At 39.3% G+C, this 4977-nt stretch overlaps 2 pseudogenes; both read right to left on the reverse strand.

Moving 5' to 3' along the window:
* Positions 1 to 1045: 1045 nt before the first annotated feature.
* LOC141420245 (ubiquitin-like FUBI-ribosomal protein eS30 fusion protein) lies at positions 1046 to 1495 on the reverse strand (annotated as a pseudogene).
* A 431-nt stretch (positions 1496 to 1926) lies between these two features.
* LOC109693853 (transcription elongation factor A protein-like 2) lies at positions 1927 to 2601 on the reverse strand (annotated as a pseudogene).
* Between the last annotated feature and the right edge of the window lie 2376 nt (positions 2602 to 4977).

Raw genomic sequence — 4977 nt, forward strand, 5'->3', positions numbered from 1 at the left:
AGTCCTGTTGATTACCTGGAAAGTTAGCTAGAAATCTGATTATTTTTTTCAGTGACAGGGTCTGTCTATGTTGCCCAGGCTGGTCTTCAACTCCTGGACTCAAGTGATCCTCTTGCCTCAGCCTCCCAAGTAGGTGGAACTAAAGGTGTGTGCCACAACCAGTTTAGAAATCTGATTTTTTTTGGTGGCATCGGTGTTTGAACTCAGGGCCTCACACTTGCTAGGCAGGTGCTGTTGCTGCTTGAGCCACTCCACCAATCCCAGAAATATGATTTTTAATAAGTTCCCAATATTTGGAAATTGCAGGTCTGGGATACAGTTGACAGTGACTTATGTCAAATCTCTCCCAGGAGACAGCCTTTGTGATGATTTTCAGTTTCTTTTTTTGGGGGGTAACCTTTGAAAAGTTTATCCTTTTACAAAACACATTGACTATGGAATACTTTGTAAGAATAAAGTTGATTTTGTGTACATCTGATCATATATCACATTTCTAATATTTGCAATTTTTGTTTTAGAAAATTGCCTCTTACTGCCCACCCCATGGTTTTTTTTGTGACCTTTGGTCTGGAAGATGGTCAAGATTAGGTTCCAGGTGCTAATTTATCTCTCAGCATGATCTCATGGTATTTCAGTTGTTATCTCCAATTTATAAGTGAAAAAACCAAGTCTAAGAGATGGAACTGAAGACACCAGACCCCTCTCTCCCCTTTTCTAATACTTCGTTCTCTCTCCTCTCTCCTCCTGCTCTGCCTTGGGCTTGGGACCAACCCTAACATTCTCTCTCTTTCTCTCTCCTACTTTTACATTGGTCCCAACTTGGCCATCTCACAGCAACTTCAGGTGTCCTTACAAATTCTCCTTCTTTAAGTCCCATTTGCAAATTCAGAATAAAAAGAATCTAATTCACATAGTCGGGTCGTGGGTCTGGTGTCTTCAGTTCCATCTCTTAGAGAAAAGGGGAGAGAGGCATGAAGTCAGGGCAAGAGCTTAGTCAGTACCAGAGCAGTAGAGATGGAAAGTCCAGCTGCCTGTTCTCAGCCTCTCATAAGGCTGGATTCAAGTTTCTGACTTTGGGTTTTGTGGGTGAAGTGGCTTTATTAGAGACAGCCAAGATTACATAGAACTTAAGAGTTGGCATTGGGGCTTTCTTCTTGCCAAAAGTGGGCACAACATTGATGAAGGGTGTACTGCATCTGCCACTTGGCCTGGGCAGTCTTCTCTCATTTGGCCATCTTGGGAGTCTGACCTCTCACTTTTCCAGCATGAGGCTGGGACCCATGGACTTTTCTCCAAGCATATAGCTGACTACCTCTGGAGTGGTAGTGGCCTTCACCCACTACCATTCGCCAAGGGTAGCCTTATCCTCCAGAGGTATGGCTGTCAGAAGCATGACTTGTGAGGCCACATGAGCCTTGATGCCGGCTACTCACTCCTGGCTGGTCACCTCAAGCATATGTAGCTCCTGCACATGGGCAAAGAGCTTCATGTTGGCCACTGAACCCTGTGGAATCCTCTTGCATCTTTCCATTAACTTTTCGGTTTCGCATACCAAATTTGAGAGGTTTATGACTACTTGCAACCCTGAAATAAACAGCAATTGGGTACACAAGTGATAATTTAAATTTTGTTGAGTTTTTTGTACTTTTTTGGATTGCTTATATATTATTTCCCTGTTTTTTCTTCTATTATTTTAATAACAAAAGTGGTCTTTTTAGGAGACAATGAACAGATGAATAAAGGAGACCAGAAAAAAATCACTCACAGATACCACTTGTTAATCATTTAATGAACAAAACTTGTTTTCGCTATATAGATTGTTGAGTAAATATATTTTGCAGTTTTACAAAAAGTGGGCTGATTCCATATATATGGTTTGGTAAATTGTGTTTTTAAATTTTATAAAGCACTATAAACCTTTTTTTTTCATGCAACTAATGAAAATCTGCTACTGAAATTTAGAGTGTTGTAACTGGGCCCGAAGGGCTGCCAGTAAAAGAAGAGACCTATGGCAAAGCATTTGCATAAAATAAAGCACAGGACTGGCAGATGCCTTCCAGGGGCACAAATATAGGGAATTTCTTCAAGGTCCCTTTGCGGTGCTCTACAGTAATCTCAGGGTTCCCTTGGGCTCCCTAGGTAGAAGGGATCCTGTACATTTCTTTGCATTCAGAAAATCTATTTCTGTTTGGTTTTCCCTGGTCATCCTTTACCTCAGCCATATTGTCAAATTCTCTTATCATGTCCTCCTTGCTGAAATTCATATCATGTATGGTCTCATTCTACTTCTTGAGGTACTTAGACATCCCCTTGTGGGATTTTCTTTTAGTTTTCCTGGGTATGTCTTCCTCAGCTGGGTGCTTTCCTGCTGTCCTGTTTTATTCTCTGGCTTTCCCTTAATCTCTGCCATTTGCTCTTCCCTTACTCTCTGGCTTTCCTTATTCTTTAGCATTTCCTCATCTGTTTTTCTTTTGTTTTCTAACATTTCCTTGTCTTCCACGGTACAGGCTCCCTCTGCCTTTCCCTCATCCTAGGCCTGTTCATTTTTCATCTTTCTTGGTGTGAAGATATTCCTTCATTTTCACTGTAAAGTTTCTCCATGTGGAGATTTCCTCTTCTTTTCCTGTCTTCCATGGATTTTGGGCAAGTTACTCCTCCTTTTCAGGCCTCACAGAATGCTGGGAACAATAGATGCACGGAGCTAAAGAATCTGGAGCAACAATTGAGAGTCCAGGGACTGGAGCAAATAGTCCTGGGATCACCTTTTTTTTGCACTTTTGAAATAGGTTTTAATTATATGCTTTATATAAAAATTTCTGTACAGTCATTTTAATAAGGTGAAATAGTAAGTGAAAAGTAGAAAACACAAAGTTGGTTTCTTTGCTTAGAGAAGTATCAAAGGATTGTTTGTTTCCGCAAATTAGTGGCAAAGTCAATGGACAGTCTATAAATAGGCTAAGACAAATGTAAACTGGCTATCAAAGATGAGGAGGCTGAAATGCAAATCAAGAGGCTTTGATTTCTGTGGAAGAGCCATGCTGCTGCCTGCCTCTTGCTGGCATTTATATCCTCAGACATCACCCTCAGCCACCCTCACTGCATGTACTGCAAGAACATGCCTGTGGCCCCAGAGAGCACTGTCTCCAGGAGTGAAGCCTCCATGAGAATCTGCAAAGGTGATGTGTGCAATTTCCCTTCATGGTGGCTGTCCCGATGTTGAAAAGAGGACAATCTGAGTTTCCAAAAGTTACAAGAAAGGGTGGTTGCTCTTTGTCTGGAACTCAATGAGGCTCTCCCAAGAAAAACAGGCTTCAGAAGGCTTCTGTACCACGCACAAGCCACTGGGGGAGCACACCAGCTTTTTGGCATTCCTGTGCACCACCCTCCCTGAGTTCTTTTTAAAAAAATAGATTTATTTGTGTGTGTGTGTGTGTTACTGGAGTCTGAATGCCTACACAGGTGCTCTTCCACTTGAACCACTCTGCCAGTACCCCCAAAATAGATTTTATTTTGTACAGCAGTCTTAGGTTCATAACAAAATTAAAGGAAGGTATAGAGATTTCCCATGTACTCAGTTTCTTCTACTACCAACACTATTCCACATTAGAGAAGTTCATTTTTATAACCAATGAACCTACACTGACATATCATCACCTCAAGTCCATATTGTACGTTAGGGCTCACTCCTGATGGTGGATAACTATTATTACAGTATCATTAGAATAGTGTGCCTAAAAATTCTCTGTACTTCTATCTATTTGATTTGACCTTCCTCCTTCCTAACCCCCAGTGACCACTGGTCATTTTACTGTCTCCATAGTTTTGCCTTTTCCAGAATATCATATAGTTGGAATCGTACAGTATATAGCATTTTCAGACTGGTTTCTTTCACTTGGTAATATGCATTTAAGTTTCTTCCACATCTTTTCAGGGCTTGACAGCTCATTTCTTTTTATCACTGAATAATTTTGTTTTTCTTTTAAATTAAGATAAGAAAAGAATTCTCATTTTGAAAGTACTTCCTCTCTAGGTAGAATAAAACAGCTCTACAGCCTACAGAAAATTATATTGATTGCCAAAGGATGTGCCATTAAAATTAAGTTGAAATGATAAAGAGATGTGGCATTTCCTTTAAAATTAAGAACTCATTTTAAAAATACTTTTGAGTGGATTGTAAAACTGCCATTTCTTTTGTTAACAGAAAAAAGAAAAGGGACTGGAATGACCAGGAGGATTAGGGAATTCCCCTGAGATATGTTAATATATATCTAAATGAATTTATCCTTCAAGCATAGTTACTTGATAATCTTGATTTGGTTTGAGAGAAATCCTTGCTTGTGAATTTTATTATTATGTAGGAATTTTAGTATCCATGGATGCAAATACCACATGATGTAAAATTTGGGGTTCTGGTATTTGAATGCTTTATTCAAAGAACAACGGGACCTCTTTCTTTTTTTTTTTTCAAGTTATATTCTATATTTATTGCTACAAATTATGTATATATGTGTGTGTATATATATATATATATTTTTTTTTTTTTGCAATGCTGGGGTTTGAACTCAGGGCCTACACCTTGAGCTACTCCATCAGTCTTTATTTTGTGATGGTTTCTTTTGAGATAGGATCTCATGAACTATTTCCCCAAACTGGCTTTGAATAGCATTCCTCCTGTTCTCTGCTTCCTGAGTAGCTAGGATTACAGGTGTGAGCCACCAGTTCCTGGTTATATCTTTTTTTGAAAGGGTTTCACTATATAGCCCAAGCTGGCTTTGAACTCATGATCCTCCTACTTTAGTCTCCCAAGTGCTGGGAATATAAGGAATGCAACACTATGCCAAGCTTAATGAGATATTTTCTATTTTATTCAAATAACTACTATTCTGTGATGCTACATGTTGTCTGATTCAGCTTTTATTTGAAACATATTATGGGGCTATGTCAAAGAAGACTGGGAATTAATTTTAATAGCATTGC

This window comes from Castor canadensis, chromosome 1 (assembly GCF_047511655.1).
Source record: "Castor canadensis chromosome 1, mCasCan1.hap1v2, whole genome shotgun sequence".
Taxonomy (NCBI): domain Eukaryota; kingdom Metazoa; phylum Chordata; class Mammalia; order Rodentia; family Castoridae; genus Castor; species Castor canadensis.